The sequence below is a fragment of the Mesoplodon densirostris genome, chromosome 3, assembly GCF_025265405.1.
Source record: "Mesoplodon densirostris isolate mMesDen1 chromosome 3, mMesDen1 primary haplotype, whole genome shotgun sequence".
Lineage (NCBI taxonomy): Eukaryota > Metazoa > Chordata > Mammalia > Artiodactyla > Ziphiidae > Mesoplodon > Mesoplodon densirostris.
The window spans coordinates 176109020-176127556 of record NC_082663.1 but is presented as its reverse complement, the minus strand read 5'-3'; the positions used below and the strand labels follow the sequence as shown (position 1 = coordinate 176127556).

The 18537-nt window shown below is 48.0% G+C and overlaps 1 protein-coding gene across 1 annotated transcript in view; it reads left to right on the top strand.

Moving 5' to 3' along the window:
- Positions 1 to 16596, top strand: part of SNAP47 (synaptosome associated protein 47) — a 103171-nt gene extending 86575 nt beyond the window's left edge. The window contains exon 7 of the transcript XR_009531521.1: positions 16550 to 16596. The gene's annotated coding sequence lies outside the window, so the exon portion shown is untranslated. The remainder of the gene's footprint in view (positions 1 to 16549) is intronic.
- The last annotated feature ends 1941 nt before the right edge of the window (positions 16597 to 18537 follow it).

The following is an 18537-nucleotide window of genomic DNA, read 5'->3' as shown; positions in this document are numbered from 1 at the left end:
TTGTGGTGATATTCTCAAAACTATTTTAGCAGATATTCTTTGTGAGAGGAAAGAAGAGGGGAAATTTATGCTGGAAAAATTTTCTTCCCTAGTTACTTTTTAATCAACATAAGGAAAAGGAGGTTATTTTCAGGTAAAACTCTGACTTGCAGACACAGCTAGAGTGTTTGACTCTGGAAGCCCATGCTCCAAGGGCCATCAGAAGAACTTTCTGGCCACACATGCCTGAGGAGCAATGCCAACCACGAGCTGCTGTCAAGTTTCATGTCTTCCTATGATGTCAGGTACATTTGTAATGTTATGCAATGTTTCTATACATTCAAGATTTTCTCACACAAACTTCCTTCCCATGGAACTGGGCCCAGAAGGAGGAGGTTGTGTCTCCATCACCTTTGGTGGCCACTCCATGGAAGCAAGCCTTCCATCACATGGGCTCCTGGAGCATGTGCTAATCCACTAAAACCAATGTGGGAGAGCTGTTCTGGGACTTCATCCCCCACCAACTCAGAGGTAATTATGCAGTTATTTATTCATATGTGCCTGTGTGTGCACACACAGAGGCATACACACACACAGACACATATGTGCAGACAGAGTCAGGCACATGATGCTCATGGAGACACACAGACATGAGGAGACCTGCAGTCCCACACAGAAACACGCAGACACACAGACACATGGAAACGTGCAGGCACAATGCAGACAGGCACACACACAGCATATACTCAATATACCTTGTTCCAAAAGTTTTTAGAGTAGCTTCTAAAGGATGCATAAAATATCTCAGAAACTAGATTAGTTACAAGAGAGAAAATTTGGGAAAAGGATGGTGACTTCAGAGGGAGGTAGGAATAAAAGCTAACAGAAAGCATAACGATACTAATGCAGTGACAGCTAGCTCTCCTACATCACTCACCATGTGCCTGGGCTGGGGCATGTGTGATTATCCTGCATTTCCCAGGTGAGAAGCTGCATGTCCAGCCACCTCTTCTGGCATCTTTTGATGGTGTCATCATGTGAAGCACAGAACCGTCCATCAGGAACCCCTCTGAGCCACATTTGTGACCAGCGCCAGGCAATGCCCCACACAGGTCGGTGCCTCTTGGTGACAGAACGGAATTCCCTCCTGAGGCCTCTGTGTGTGTGTTCTGCTCCCACAGCCTGTGTCTGGCATCTCTCATGCCCCAGATGAATGCTGTGGCTTTGGCATTTACAAAGGCCATTGCTGGAGCATTGTGGGCTGTTCTCTTGGGCCCAAATATGGTTTGGAGTCAGAGAAGATATTTTAAGGAGGGGTGGGGGGGGGGCTCATGTTTGGACGACCCCTGTGTCACCATCTCTGTCCTTTTTGTTCAGAGGAATGAATGGCAGCCAAGAGACCTGTCCCAGCTGTACGGCCATGTGGTCCCAGGCATTTCCTTCCCTCTCCAGGCCTTTCCAGCATGGCCACCTGGTCAGTAAGGGCCTGCTGCTTCTTGGGCCCTTTATTTATTTATTTATTTTTTGAAGCAAGGAATACGAATTTATTCGGAAAGCTGGTGGATCGAGAAATGGCAGAGACCAGTGTCTCTGAAAAACCATCTTCGGGCCCTTGAAATGAGCTTGTTTTTCTGGTCAGACTAGACTCTGCACTCACATGATGGGAATAGAAACCACAGGCAGGAGCTCAGAACACAACAAGTGCAAATTCTCAACTGATAGATGCTATCTGGCAGCCTGGGAAAGCTAGAGTGGAAGAGAAGCAGAAACTCAGGTAAAACCCCACCAAGTGAACAGGATCCTCATGGGGCAGGTGCATGATCAGGATCCTGCCAGAGTCTTTGTAGCACTCATACTGTCTGAAGATCTCCTGTTTGTTTAAATCCTTATCTGTCCCCACCCAACAGCTATGGTGTAAGACCCATAAGACCTGAGACTTTATCCAAAATTATTGATGAGTTGGAGGTTCCATCTCAGGTGCACATCGGGCCTCATTGGCAGCCTGGGTGATGTGGAGCAGGTAGTGAGACAGAGGCCTCAAGGGAGGAGAAGGTCCAAGGCCTGCACATGTGTACTTCACTCTCTGAGCAACAGCATGCTGGAGTTGAGTCATAGCTATAGCCCCCCAGGGGCCAGTTTGAAGGGTGCTCAGCTGTCATACTTGGTTGTTTCTGTCCAAGCCTCATCAACCATGCAGTTTCCTTTAATGAGGACAGGAGCACATTGTGTAAATCTTTCCCATCCTCCCCAGTGGTACCTGGTGGCTTTAATCTAGCTGATTATGGTCTCTGTTACAACTAGGTACTTAACTCTGCCATTGTAGAGTAGAAGCAGCCAGTGACAATACAGAAACAAAGGGGTGTGGCTGTTCCAATAACACTTCACTTATAAAACAGGTGGCAGCCAGACTTGGCCCAGGGGCCATAGTTTACCAACCCGTCCTAGATCATCTCATCAGTTTACACTCACGCTCTAAGACCATCTTAAAACAGACGCCCTCCCCACATCCCCACAGTCCTCTCCACTTACTGCTCCTCCAAGAGACTCCAGATGCTTCCCTGTGCTTGCCCCCCAGCCACCAGCCAGGAATCTCCCCCTCCAGACAGGCTCCTGTCCCCGCCACTCACTGATACTTAACATCTACCTGTGAGGTGCTTGGAGGGGACCACCTATGAATTCTATCTGTGATGTCCTGGGAGGGGACTGAGCAATGGGATACAGGGTGGGCTCACCACTGTAGAGAGGGCCACAGTGAGTAGGAGCTCCGTGCACACTCACAGGTTTTTTGCAGTGAGGAAAGGGAGACCTGGGGTCTCCTGACCAGAGGGGCACTCTGGGTGCTGACCAAGGGGTGCTCTGACTCACAAACCGTGCCGCCCTGGATGCCCATGGATTGTTGACGAACTGCTGGGATGTAACGGGGTTTGCAGGGGGTGGCAGAGGGGTCTTGGCTCAGGAGGACATGCTGGAACTTCCCTAGTCTGAGACAGCAGGGGAGGCCAGGCCCAGGGTCCAGGAAGCAGCTCTGAATCCCAGTTCCTCTTGGCAGGATCTAGAGTCGGGTCCCCAGACGCTGGAGAGGCGCTCAGTGGCTCTGTGGGGCAGGGCGGTAGGGGTGGCATGCCTGGGCTGCGGTCTGGAGGAGAGAGGGGAGGGACCAGCTCCTGGCCTGTCCCTCAAGGCTGCCTCCGACCCATGTGATGGACCGGAAACAGCATTTAGAAAATCCTCATGGCATCACTGGAACTAGACTGGCCTGCCGCTTCCAGGAAGGGTGGAACCGCCCTCTTGTCCCCTGGGATGGGCCAGGACCAGTGGGGCCACCAAGATGACTCACAGGAGGGCCAAAGGCCCACAGCCAATCCCAGCCTTGAATTTCTGGTGTCTTAGGCCCACAGGTATATGCTCTCTCCTGGGCAATCAGGCCTGGGCTCTGCAGTCAGGGTTTTCCTTGTGCTTAGGCAACCCCTGGGTTGGCTGGGACTGACATACACATCACCTCCTTTAACCTGCCCCCGATGGCCCTTGGAGGGGTCCTTATATCCCACGCTGGCTGCACTCTCTGAGTAGGGATGGACCTCCTAAATGAATGAGAGGGTGATGCATGAAAGAGAGCTGTACAGGCAGGAGAGAGGCCCCAACTTGCCCTGGGCGGGTAGGAGCTGGGATCTCCCAGGTACCCCCAGCATCTGATCCTCAGGCCAAGTGGGATTTGAGCCCCAGCTTGGCCACCATGTCCCACCCAGGCCCTGCCCCACTCTTGCCTGGGCTCCCCATCCCAAGGACGCTAAGCTCATCAGTCCCCTCCTGGCCCTGCCCCAACTCCCCAGAGACCCTTCCCAGGCAGGGGCTTTACCTCTCTCTGCCAGCGGTTCCCGGCACCCTGCTCCTGCCCTCTCCTGCTGCACAAGCTTGGCCAAGACTCCAGCTTACCGGGATAGTTCCTTCTCTCAGAGCTCAGCACAGGCTGTTCCTCCACATAGCCTCCTGGCCCCCTGGACCCCAGAGCTTCATCCCTCAGAAGGGCTAAAAGAGGTGGGCTGCTGCCCAGGGTCTCGCCCAGTGCTGCTCCCTCTGGCCCTGCATTGTCTCTTGAAAGTTTGGGGAAGTCCTGAATGGTGAGGTACTCAACAACAGGAGTGGGGCTTCCCTGCTGGTGCAGTGGTTGAGAATCTGCCTGCCAATGCAGGGGACACGGGTTCGAGCCCTGGTCTGGGAAGATCCCATATGCAGCAGAGCAACTAAGCCTGTGAGCCACAACTACTGAGCCTGCGTGTCTGGAGCCTGTGCTCCGCAACAAGAGAGGCCGCGACAGTGAGAGGCCCGCGCACCGCGACGAAGAGTGGCCCCCACTTGCTGCAACTAGAGAAAGCCCTTGCACAGAAACGAAGAGCCAACACAGCCATAAATAAATAAGTAAGTAAGTAAGTAAATAAATAAATAAATAAATAAAATTAAGGAATTCCTTAAAAAAAAAAAAGAACAGGAGTGGCTGGGATCTCTGCTTCCTTCTCTGGAGTTAGCCTGTCTTAGCATCCAGAGTGTGGGCTTCTTGAGGGTCGGGTTGGTTTTCTGGGTGTCCTCCCCTCAAAGAGCCAGTTGAAGGAGGAGCCTCAGCTGTAGCACCCAGCACAGCAGTGGAGTTGCTGGGTCATCGAGGGAAGGGGCTTCAGGGATGCAGCTGAGTTGGGCAGGGGAAGGGGTGACACCCTCCAGCACCTGAGGCTCGCTCCTTCAGGGTCTGTAGGGCTCTGATCCCTCCCTGCCTCACCTGGGTTTCAAGGTACAAATACAGATTCCTGAGCCCCACAACAGGCCAGGACCAGAACCGTAGGGAGCCCAGAGATCTGCATTTGTAGCCTAATGACTATGAAGCCTGTGGCATGTGAACCCCTTTCTCCAGAAGCTGTAGTACCCAGTTACTAAGACCCCTCCCCTGAAAAAAGTCCGACAGAAGTACTCCTTGTTCCACATGACCCACACAGCCAGGGAGTGGTCACCCATCATGGCAGTGTGCCCTGGCGATGGGCTCCATGACTGGGGTTAGGGTAGAGTAGGCTAGAGGACCCACCTGTGGTAGGGTCTGGAGGGTGTGGCCCAGGGCCTGGGGGTGCAGTAGAGGGGCCAAGGGAGACTGCTGAGAAGGCCGCAGGGTGGCCAGGGCCCTGGGAGGGGAGGGAGCCTCAGTGTGGACACCTCTGAGCTTTCCCTGAGGGGTGGCCCAGAGACACTAAGACAGGCATCACTGAACTTGTATGGACCAGCTGGCCTGCCTGGGGTGGGAAATGGCTCCCTGCAGGCCCAGGGTGGGCTATGATGCTGGGTACATGGGCCAGGGGCTTCCAAGTCCTGGACCCCACCCTCAGGCAGCAATCTGGTGTTCACCGGGGGAAGCCAACGCTACAGGTAGGTTTGCTGACCCCCCATGGCCATCTATCCTAGGCAGGTGTGGCTTGGCCCTGTCTGACTCTCCTGCTCCTTGCCTGTCTTGAGTCAGCACAGGGGCCTGGGGTGCAGAGGTGTTGCTGAGGCTGAGGTGCTATGGGGGAGGTCCCACCCTTCCTGGGACTCCCCAGTCCACACTGAGCGGGCTGTCAACAGTCTCTGAGAAGACCACTGGTGGTTCCCTCATCCCTACAGGACAGAGTCTCTGCCCCTGTCCTACTGCACTCGCTCTCTGTGCACCCTGTCCTGGTCACCCCCAACTACCCCACCTGCCCTTATACATTTTATTGAGGTGAAATTTGCATAACATGCAAGGAACCTTTTTTTTTTTTTTTTTTTTTTTTTTTGCGGTACGTGGGCCTCTCACTGCTGCGGCCTCTCCCGCTGCGGAGCACAGACTCCGGACGCGCAGGCTCAGCGGCCATGGCTCACGGGCCCAGCTGCTCCGTGGCATGTGGGATCCTCCCGGACCGGGGCATGAACCCATGTCCCCTGCATTGGCAGGAGGACTCCCAACCACTGCACCACCAGGGAAACCCCCTAAGTAACCATTTTAAGTTCAGTGGTATTTGGTGCATTCACAATGTTGTGAAGCCACCATCTTTATCTAGTTCCAGAACATTTTGTTACCCCCAAATAAAATGCCACTAAACAGTTTCTCCCCATTCCTTTCCCCCGGCCCCTAGCAACCACCAACTTGCTTTCTGTCTCTGTGAATTTGCCTGCTCTGGACATTTCATATAAATGGAATCAAATAAAATGTGGCCTTTTGTGTCTGGCTTCTTTAACTTAGCACAGTATTCTCGAGATTCATCCATGTTGTGGCATGTGTCAGTACATCATTCCTTTTTATGGCTGAATGATCCATTGGTGGATATTGGGCTGTTTTCATTTTTTGGCTATTGTGAATAGTGCTGCTGTGAACATGGGTGTACATGTATTTGCTCGAGTCCCTGTTTTCAGTCCTAGGGCCTCCGTTACCTAGGAGTGAAGTTGCTGGGTCATATGGTAATTTTCTATATTTAACTTTGTGAGAAACCATCCTTCTTTTTCCACAGTGGATGTACCACTTTACATTCTCACCAGCAGTGTACACAGATTCCAATTTCTACACATCCTTGCTGACAGTTGTTATTCCCCCCACACACACCCTTTTTCTTGTATCTCAGCATGTGTAAAGTAGTATTTTGTTGTTTTGTTGTTTGTAGTTAATTTGCATGACCTTAATGACTGATAATAAGGAACATTTTATCCTGTGTTTGCTGACCATTTGTATATCATCTTTAAAATGTCTATTAGTCCTTTGCCCATTTTAACTGGGTTGTTTGTCCTTTTATTGGTGAGTTGAAAGAATTCCTGATATATTCTGTATACTAAACTCTTTTCAGATATATGATTTGAAGAATTTTTCTCCTGTACATTGTCTTTCACTTTATTAATAATGTCCTCTGATACACAAAAGTTTTAAATTTTGATGAAGTCTATTTTTCTTTTATTGCTTGTAGTGTCATATCTAAGAATTCATTGCCAAATCCCAGATCATGATTTGTCCCTGTGTTTTCTTCTATGAGTTTTATAGTTTTACATCTAGGACCCATTTTGATTAATTGAGGTGGGGGGTCAATTTGAGGTAGGGGTCCAACTCCATCTTTTGTGTGTGGCTATCCAACTGTCCCAGCATCATTTGTTGATGAGATTCTTTTTTTCCCCAAATGGTCTTTGTACTCCTGGTGAAATCCACTGGCCATAGATGCTTGATGTGTCCCTGTAATCCCAGCTCCATCCCATTGGTCCTATGTCTATCCCTGTGCAACAAGCTGCCTTGCATTTGAACCACCACTGTTCCCTCAGCTTCACCAGGACTCACCTTCTTCCTGGATACCTGGGTCCTGAGCCTCTTCCCAGCTTTACCTCTGATTTACTGTCCCTGCCTGAAGGGGGGTTAGACATGCTTCACACTAAGTCTACTCCAGCTCTGGCCTGTGGGTATCTGTGCTGGCCCTTCTCTACCACTGTTACCTGTGTCCATCCTGGGTAGTGCCCCACTAATGAGGAGGGCAGTGGGTCCTTCTCGCCCAATTCTCACCCTCCTCCCCTCCTTCCACCTCCATGCAGTTGGCCCTTTCCTGAGCGGGGCTGGGCCTGGGTCCCTGCTCCATGTTCAAGTCTCAGAACAGAGGTCCAGCACCCCTCATCCATGAGCCATCCTGGTCGGGAGTGTGGCCCCATCAAAACCCTAGGGCTATGGGGAAGCCCCAGATCTGGGAATTCAGGACTTGTTGGTGAGCCTGTATATGTACATGTAAAGGCCCAGTTCTGACACCCACACCCATGGGCTCAGCTCCCAGCTCGACCACGTCCATGGTCTGACCCTGGACTGGCTGCCCACCCTGTAGTAGACAGTGACCTAGTGCCGTGAGGGGCTGAGCCCATCTTTTCTACCCCTGCTTGGGCCTGAGCCTTCAGAGCCCCTGGGAAGACTGCAGCCAGGGTGAGTCACTGCTGATTAAACTAGGCAGGAATTTCCTGGGTGGGGTTATGTTCCTGGAACAGTCCTGCCCTCAAGAGGCATGTGGGGACACATAACCACTGCTCAGGTATAGGGTTATAGATAACCATCTGAGATACCTGGCATTGCAGAGTGGAAGCCTGTAGGAACTGGACCCTGAGGGCGGACCACAAGCTGAACAGATAGAGGGGACAGGGAGGGTGTGGGGGGCAACTGAAACTCAAAGTCCAGAGAAGAAAAGAGGATGGCTTGTATGGGTTAAGGTGGGCACTGCTGGTGTGACCAGAGCACATGTGAACCTGAATCCTTATGAGTTCTTATGAGTGTCATCACATGTGTGCAAGTGTACCTGTGCATGTGCAAATGTGTGCATATACATACAAGTGTGCATACATGCAAATGTTTGTGTGTGTGACTGCATGGGTGTGGGTGTAATGTATACATGTGATTGCATGTGTGCAAGCATGCCAGAGTGTGTGCAATGTGTTCATGTACGTGAATGCATGTGTGAAAATGCTCATGAGTGTACGTGTATATTGTGTGCACGTGACTGCATGTATGCCAGTGTGCTCGTGCATGCAAGTGTACTAGTGTGAGTGCATGTGTGAATACAAGTGTGTGAGTGTGTTGTGCAAGCACACCCACAAGTGCATGTGTGTGAATATGCAAGTGTTCATTTGTATGTTTGCCCGTGTGAGTACAAATGTGTGTGTGTGTCCATAGTGCATATGTACGAGTATGTGTGTGCATGTGTGCATTCCAGAGTACCTGTTTGTGTGCCCAGTATGGACCAATGCCCTAGATGGTTGATAAAGGGCAGGGGCTCCAGCAACACCCTCCAGGTGGACATCCTGCAGCATCAGTGAGGCCTCCTAGGGTGTGGAGCAGAATTGCTATAGATTGGTGCAGACAGGCTCCTAGAACCCAGGTGGTGAGGACCAGGGTCAGATGGAGGCTGAGAGCTATGGTCCAAACAGTAAGAGGGACAAGCCCAGAGCACAGGTGAAATGGACAGATAGGTGGGTACCCAAGGGAAGTGGTGATCCTCAGTTGAGAGTCAAGAGGTCTCAGGACTTGGGAGCAAGAGAACCTTTCCTGCCAGATTCCAGGTAATCTGGAATCACAGAACCCCATGGCCGGGTTGGACATGGGCCTGAAGGGTCCCACTCAAGGATGGGTCCTGGCTGGCTCCCAGACTGTGGAGCAGGGTCAGTCCCACCTCCTGAGTCCCTGTTGGTCTCAGCTAAGGTTTGGACCACTCCTCCGGCACAGCCTGGCTGGCACTTGTCCCCAGGGCCCTGAGCCCCCTGACCAGGATCTCCCAGGGCCACCAGCCACCCCATCTGTGCTGCCTCAGGGCCTCCCCTACAGTTGTGAGAGCCCTGGTACCTGAAGGCAAAGGGTCCCAGGACCTAGAACCGTCTCTAGCTTTCTCCTCAGTGAGACACAGTGCAACCCCAGGAGGCCCCTGGGGTCAAGAAGGTCTAGGGGAACGTGCCCCAGGGCAGGTGGGGCATAAGGAGAAGTGGACACTGGGCATGAGGCCCAGGCTAGAACAGGAGCTCAGTGCCCCCTGCCCCACCTGCCCTTCTCCCAGCAGTCCCCACCAAGAGGCCACAGGGTTGGGAATAAGACCAGGTCTGAGAAGAGAGGCAGCGTGTTTGGCCAGGGGCAAGCTTCATTTCCTGTTCTAGAGAATGAAGACTCATGGCAGCTTCCCTCGTGGGCCTCAGGGACAGTGGCTGAGGCCTCTGCTCTCTGGAGGGACATGCCAGTGTGAATCTCCCCTGTCACCAGTGCCAGGCTGGGGGCTAAGAACCAGGGGCACCAATGGCCCCTTCATGGTGCCCCCAAGAAAAGTGCACAGGACACAACACCTGTACCCACACATGGCACCCACACACAGCTCCACACATGTGCACAGCAAGGCCACAATCCCTGCTGTGCATGCATGGCATGTCCTGAGGACCAGCTTCCCTGGGGTCAGTCCTTCCCCGTCCCTTTAACCTTCATCTGTACAATGCCAAGGAGCCCCCGCAGTGGTGTGGGGAAGACGTAGCAACCTCCAGGCAGGTGGGGCAGGGAGCTCTGCAGCAAGCAAGGACACTGGACCCTGGTCTTTCCAGGTTGGGTCTCCTGGACAGGGGATGATGCCCCATGGCTTGGCCTGGCTGGGGGCAGACACAGGCCAGGCGGACAGAATGGAGAAAGAAGACAGGCTGGGGCAGGTGGAGATGTGGGGCCACAGCACAACATGTGCAGTGCTCAGAGTTATGACTCCACAGGCACAAGCAGGGTGGGCTTCTGGGGTCCTGGGGCAGCTTCTTTCCTTCCTTCTCACTGGGTAAGCCCTCGCAGGGTAAGGGGATCTCTCTCACATCAGAGGACAGGGTGGTGTTTGGTCCTGGAAGTGGGGCAAGCAGCCCAGCCTTCCTCAGGGCTGTAAAAAAAAAAAAAAAAAAAAAAAAAAGAACAGAAACCCCAATCAAATGGAGTCAGGAGACCAGAAGGGGGAGCACTCACACCCTGCAACTCCTCTTCTTTCCTGGCAAGGACTCAGCCAATGAAAGGTCATAGACTCTTTGTTTACTGTAGCCCACCCAACTTCCTTTTCCCCTCTATAAAAGTGTTCTCCTACCCTAGCCACACAGGGACTTGCCAGTGGCTCGCCATGGTTGCAGACCCCAAAATGCAATTCTCTGCTGGAGTAATAACTGGCAGTCTCCAGTTATTTCACATTTTTGCTGGAGAAATAACTGGCAGTCTGTTTTAGGTCAACAATTTGGTAGCCCATATGGGGGTCAGAGAAGGCTCCAGAGCTAGTAAGCAAACAGGTGTGGGACCCCACTGTCATTCACTGCTTTTCTTGTTGACCCTGGGGTTTGAAGGTACATCTTTCTCCTGGATCTGAGCTCATGTTCTCTTTGCATTTTGCAGCTCTCCAGGTTTTACTTGGGATCAATTTAAAGTTTCATCCTTTCTGGTTAAGGCCTTGTTCTGTATGTGAGTACTCATTTGACATTCTGTGTTAGCCTTCAGCAAATTCCCTTTGGAACAGGGGCTGTTTCTCCTGGAAGTGGCTAGTCTTCAACCCATTCCTTTGGGAATGGGGTAGGGGGTGAGGGGGAGGCTGGTTTATTGGAGCTGTGACAGTTCAGCCTTTGGCCCATTCCTTCGAAATGGGGGTTGTCCTATGGGAACTGGGCTGAGCCTTCGGCCTGGCTCCTCCAGGACCAAGCTGTTTCCTTAGAACTGGCTGGTATTAGGCCTGCAGGCTGTTTGAGTTGCAAGCCTCCAGAGCTATCTGAGCTCTTTAAACTGTTTGAACTGTAAACTGTTTGAGCTGTAAGCTGTTTAGGCCATTTGAAAATTACTCTTCCACTCTAGAGAAGAAACCCTGATAAACAGGATCCTAGTTACCTAAATATTTTGAGGTTACCCCCCAACACAGGGACTTTGGCTGATTTTATGTTTAAAAACCACAGTCCTTCCTCATGCACAATTCTAACTAAATGGACCAACCTAACCAAAGGCAATTTAGAACATTAATGACCATTATGGGAAAATTTGAAATCCCCAAACTTAATTTTCTTAAAACCAAATTGGACTACCATAGCTCTAAAATTTCCCAAACTGAATGGAATGCCTATTTTGATTGGTATTTTGAGGCTATACTCTCAATTCTCCTATCTTATTTCTGTCACCAAATTTCCCTTTTCTCTGAAACTCTCTCCACTCCCCTTTTCTCTGAATTTGTTAGAATCTGTTCCTTTAAAATTAAGTCTTCTAAGGATCCAGAGGCTAAGTCCTTAATTTCTTATATGCCCTACACTAAAGCTGAACTGTGAGTCATAGTCAAGGAATTTCCCAAAATAATCAAAGATCCTCAGATATTTTCTGAGGAATTTAATACAGTCATTCAAACTTATCAACCTGGTTTCTCTGACTTATGTCAGCTAGTTCATATGCTTGTCACTGAAGGCCAGGCCCAGCATTGGATGAAAACCGATAACTGGGAAAACCTTGAAAGGTCTCTACTATTACAACCAGGAGATCAGCCTGCTAACTTATTATATGATTAGGTTCAGGCAATCACTACGCAACTTCATTGGACAATTCCTCGGGCTTTTCAAAAGCTTGTTGATTGGGACAAAAGTCAGACTTGCACACAAAAATCTGAAGAACATGTTCATGACTATTATAATTCACTTCAGATTATTTTTAAAGAAAATTCTGGTCTTCCTTCAGATATTGATTCCACCAAGGTAGCTTTTAACTTTATGTTTATTAATGGACTGAGTCAGGGCCTTACCTTTCTAGTAAAAAGGACCAGGATGGAATGGGAAACTGTGTCTACTCCACATTTAGTTAATCTGGCAAACAAACTTTCTAAATGAGTCACCTAAAAGGAAGACTGCTAAAATGCTTAATCTTCAACTCCAGCAAATGAGGGCCCCTAAGGGAAACCAAAACTCTTCTTGTTTCTGCTGTTATTGCAAAGCAATGATATTGGAAAAGAGATTGTTACAAATTTAAGTGCTTTAGGCACCTGCAGCCCTTTGACCAACTTTTCCAATGTCCGTCCAGTTCTCAATGATGAGGCTCGAAGGAACAACAGAGGCTCTTCCCAATATTCCCTCTTCATCAGCTTGGAGAAACACTTCTCCAGATTAGGGATGGGTCTCTTCCGGTACTAACTGACAAGAGAGACACACTCTGTCTACCAAAACGTTTAAATAGTGGGGATCTCTAACGAACCTCCACAGGTTCCTGTTTCTGAACCTATTCCCTTTTTCTTAGGCCCTCTGAGAGATCCACGCCCTTTTCTCTTTAGTTCCTCTGCCCCTATCCATTTATTAGGCCAAGATTTCTTAAAGAAGTATTATGCTGGAATTTTCTCCAAAAAAGAGTAAATAATTCTAGAATTTGACAATAGTCATCAGAGTAACCAATCAGGTGAATTAAATGACCTTTTGACACCTTTTAGTTGCTCTGTCTCTGGTAGCAGAGCTGATTCTGGAAACACTGATAATTTGTCCATATTGAATTAGCTACCATCCTCCTTGGGGCAAAATCTCCAACTGATTTTGGCAAAATTCACATGTACCTCTCATCAAGGTTCAAATATATCCTTCAAAGCCTCTTCCCAAAATGGATATATATAGTAATATAAGTAAAGAAGCCCTTTAAGGCACAAAGCCCATAATAGAAGATTACAAAGTTCAAGATCTTATTATCCCTTGTACTAGCCCCTGTAGCATTCCCATTTTATCAGTGATAAAACCTAAGGGCCAAGGGTGGAGGTTTGTCCAGGACCCCCAAGCAATAAGCAACATTGTTATCCCTCGACACCCTGTTGTTCCTAACCCTTGTACTAACATCCATTCCCACCAGAATTGATTTGTGCGGTGCATTCTTCAGACTCCAGTTGATAGAGCTAGCCGATACCTTTTGCCCTCACTTGGGAAGAAAAACAATTCACCTGGACAGTATTGCCTCAGGGTTTTGCTGGGAGTTTCACAAATCCTGAAGGCTGATATGGATGACATTAGGTTCCCTAGAGGGTCTACTCTGTTGCAGTATGTGGATTATTTGCTTCTTTGCTCCTCTTCTCAAGCCTCCTCACAGGAAGGCACCTTCCACTTGCTAAAACTTTTAGCCTTAAAGGGATATAAGGTCACTAAAGAAAAACTGCAGTTTGACCAAACCCAGGTTTGATATTTAGGGCATCTGATATCAGAACAAGGGTTATATCTAGATCCAGATATGCTTCATTGTGACCTAAGTTTCCCAAAACCCAAGAATAAGTGCCAACTGCAAGGTTTTCTTAGGTTAGTCAGTTATTGGTGAAATTGGATTCTAAATTTATCTCTTATGGCCAAATCTCTGTATTTTTTTTAATAAAGAATAACAACCCAACCCAATTTTATGGGAAGAACTGAATAATATAACTTTTAAGGCCTTAAAGGAGAGTGTGATGAACCCACCTGCCCTTGGGCATCATAATTATCAGATTCCATTTTTCTTTTTTGTATGTGAAAAGAAAGGGAATGCCCTTGGGGTACTCACCCAAAAACAAGGGAACCACCATCAACCCACAGAGTATTATAACCAGAAGCTGGGCCATGTGGCATGTGGATAACCCACTTTGCCTTAAGGCCATTACTGCCACTGTCTTTTTGGTGAAGGTCACCGAGAAAATCACTGTGGGATCTTCTTTAACTATTTTTGTACCTCGTACAGTAGAAGCTTTCCTGAATTTTCATCCCACCCAATATTTCTCAGCCAGCTGCCTCACCTCCTGTGAAGTCCTTTTGTTAACTGTTCCTCATGCAATGCTTTTGCATTGTGGTAACTTTAACCCTGTTGCTCTTCTTCAACTGCTTGATGCTGATGGACCACCTCCTGACTCCTTGTGATGAAGCTCTCTGCATAATGCTGAGTCTCATGGTTCACTGATGGTTCTTATTTAAAAGGTAACAATGGTCACCACAGAGCATTGAGTAGAGTTCCCTGTGCTATACAGTAGGTTCTCATTAGTTATCTATTTTATACATAGTCGTGTATATATGCCAATCCCAATCTCCCAATTCACCCCCCCTTCTCCCCTTGGTATACATATGTTTGTTTTCTACATCTGTGTCTCTATTTCTGCTTTGCAAATAAGTTCACCTGTACCATTTTTCTAGATTCCACATATAAGCAATATTATACGATATTTGCTTTTCTCTTTCTGATTTACTTCACTCTGTATGACAGTCTCTAGGTCCATCCGCATCTCTGCAAATGGCACAATTTCTTTCCTTTTTATGGCTGAGTAATATACCATTGTATGTATGTACCACATCTTCTTTATCCATTCCTCTGGACATTTAGGTTGCTTCCATGTCCTGGCTATTGTAAATAGTGCTGCAATGAACATTGGGGTACATGTATCTTTTTGAATTATGGTTTTCTCCTGGTATATGTCCTGGAGTGAGATTGAAGGAAATTCAGAAAAGAGGGGATATATGTTTATGTATAGCTGATTCACTTTGCTGTACAGCAGAAACTAACACAATATTGTAAAACAACTATACACCAATAAAAATTAATTGAAAAATAAATTTTAAAAAATGAGGTTTAATATCACCTTAGAAGTAATAGCACCATATTATAATCCAGATAGTCATCATATTTATGTATTTTTCTTTGACCTTTCTAGGGATAATCACATAATTCAGGATTAAAATGTAGCAGCTTTTTATAAGAAAATAAATAAAAGGTAACAATGGTAAATACTGTGCTGGGAATGCTATTGCAACCACTTTTGATGTTGCTGAGGCAACATCTTTACCTGTGGCTACCTCAGCCCGATACATTCTTACATAGGCTTACCCTTTAGCCAAGGACAAAACCGACAATATTTATGTTGATAGTAAATATGCTTTCAGATAGCCCACAATTTTAGGATATGGTGTAAGCAATGTGTCTTCCTTACTTCCAGCAGAAATAAAGTTTAAGATGACCCCTATGCTCAGGAATTACTGGATACGATATTTTACCTGATGCTTTAGCTACTATTAAGATTCTGGGGCATCCTATACTTGACTTTCTGGAAGCTAAGGGAAATCACCTTGCTGACCTTTCTGCAAGGAATTCTGCCCTTAAAGGAACCAACAGCAGCCAAACCTCTGTCGTGGTCCAAAGGAATATTTCCCCCAAAGGATAACTTAGAAAAACTGGCTAGAGAAGCCCAACAACTGGCCTCAGAAAAGGAAAAATAAGATCGGAAATCCAAGAATTGTTGGTTCCATAAAAAGAGAAAGCTCTGGTTCAGACCAAATAATTTGGTTCAGACCAAATAACAGCCCAGTCCTACTGGAGACTCTAAAATTCCCACTCTTCACCACTGTACATGCCTTAATCCAGTGGTCTACTGAAAAAAGATAGCCTTCATGAATCAATATTGATGGGGAAACATTAACAAGGCTACAAAAAGTTCCTACCTCACTTGCCCTGCTGGTCCAAATCACAACCCAAGGAGGCATACTTGTACTGCTCCTGGACATTTTAAACTGCCTAATGGACCATTTGAGTTCTGGCAAATGGATTTCATACAACTTTCTCTGTCTAGTGGATATAAATATGTTTTAGTCATGGTATGCATGTTTTCACACTGGACTGAAGCTTTCCCTTGCAGACAGGCTACTCCCTCTTTTGCGGCTAAAGCCCTTTTGGAAAAAATTATCCCTATCTGCAGAATTCCTCTTGAATTCATAATGATCAAGGAACCCATTTTATTGGTCAGGTACTTCAACACGTCTCTACAGGTTGGCTGGTTTTACGACTCTTTTACTGCACTTACCACCCTCAATACTCTGGTTAGTCGAACGCACTAATGGCACTATTAACACTCAATTGGCAAAATTCATAGAGACTCTCCAAATATCTTGACCAAAAGCATTTCAGAACTCATGAACTCTCACCCACTGAGATAGTCAGAGGATGCCCAATGTACTTACCTCCTGTCTCTTTTTACCCACTACTGATAAAAGGAGAGATACTCCAATATTGCAGAGATCTAATTGCTTCTATTTAAAATTACCATGTTTTGGTAAGACAATCTTTTCACAGTGCACTCTCAAGAAATGAAGACCTTAAGCATCATACCTTGAAACCTGGATACTTTGTCTATTGGAAAAGATACCTCCAGAAAGACTCTCTTCAACCTCACTAAAAAGTGTCCATCAAATACTTCTAACCAACTGTTGTGCCACCAATCTCCAGGGAATAATCCTTTGGATTCACATGACACACCTAAAGAAAGCACCAAACTCTGACTGGACCTGCACATCATCCGGTGACCTGAAAGCAAAGATTTCCTAGAATTAAAGCAGATGACATCTGATGAGACAACGTTCCTAAGATATCCAGACCAAGCCTTGATATGATCTTGATAACATATGGACTTTAGATAAAAAGTGCCTGAGAGTTCTCCCTCCTACCCCTCCTTGTTACACAAATGTAACCTCAATAGGTTTCCAATCTGTGTACTTACCCTCTGACATAGGACACTACACCCAGGAAAGGTCCTTCTTGGCTCTGAGAGAAAAAAAGCTGCTGAAACCGGAAAACCTGACTCTTGATCTGCAATGCTTTCAGAGATCAAAAAGGGAGAAATGTAAAAAACTAATAAACAGAAACCTCAATTTAATAGAGTTGGGACACTAGAAAGGGGAGCTCTCACTCCCTGTGTCAATAACACAGCCCAACGGGAAGAAGAAAGACTCCTCTTTTTTTCTGGCAAGGACTCAGCCAATGAAAAGCCATAGACTCCTTGTTTACTGTAGCCCTCCCAACTTTCTTTTCCCCTCTATAAAAGAGTTCTCCTTTCCTTGCTGTGCAAGAGCTTGAACATGGCTCGCCATGGTGGCTGACCCTGAATTTCAGTTCTCTGCTGATCCCGAATAAACCCATATTCGCTGGAGAAATAGCTGGCAGTCTATTTATTTTAGGTCAACAGGACTCAAGCCAAAAGCCAGTGGCCCCAGAAGCTAGGCCACGAGAAGGGGGCTCTCCAAATAGCTCTCTTGTTGGAATGGGCCACATCCAGGGCTCCTCTTCCTGGGAGTCCCTGCCTGCCCTCTGTAGCGGGTTGAGAATAAAGGTCCAGGAGGGCAGGGTTGAGGAGACAGGAGCATGCTGCTCCGCCTGCTCTCAAGGCTGGAATGTGGAATGAGAGAAGGATCAGGTTTCCTCATTTGCTTGACAAGTTCACTTAACCAGTGGGATCTGAGCCCTGTTCTAATGGGAACCAGCTGTGGGAGGGGGAAGCTGTGTCTGGAAGGAGCACAGGCCACGTACTCCCTGCTCAAGTCATCTCCCAGGGAAGACTTGGTATAACCCTTCTTTTGCAGCTGGGGAAACTGAGGCCCAGGGAGGTGGGTCACAATAGACCCATGTCCAGGGCTTCTCCACACAGACTGCAGCTGGCGATCCTTGAGCCAGTCCTCCAGATGGCTTCTCCTTGAGGTCACTGCCCAGGGGGACTGTCCTCAGGCCCAGGCAAAGCTCCCCAACAGGGTTGGCCCGGCTCCTGGTCTGTGTGCCTCCCACCCAGCCCTCCTTGACCAGAACCTGCCTGTCTGGTTTCCATGCTCCCCAAGGTGAGACTTGCATGTTCTGGCTTGCTCTTGTTTGCTTTGCTTCCCTTTAGTACCCTCACAGCTTCCCCTCAGGTTAGGGCACTCAGGAGTGAGGAGCGTTTCTTCCCACACCAGGTCTTGGGGGCACACAGGCTTTGTACATTGGGAATAATTCACAGGTCCGTCAGCTTAGGGTTATTTCTGGGAAGGGTAATAGCCATGGTGTGGGGAATGTAACCCCAGCAGCCTGCCACTGGCAGTAGGAGAATCCAGGCTTATCCCAGCTGCCTGATCTTACCCCACCACATGATCTTCAGCCCTAGACATCCTCAAATTCAGCTCTTACTACCTCTTACTAACTATGTATCAGTTGGTTTTTGCTGCATAACAGACCATTCCTAAACTTGATGGCTTAGGACAACAGATATGTCTCATTTCTCATGATTCTATGGGCTTCCCAGGTGGCTGGCTGGAGCT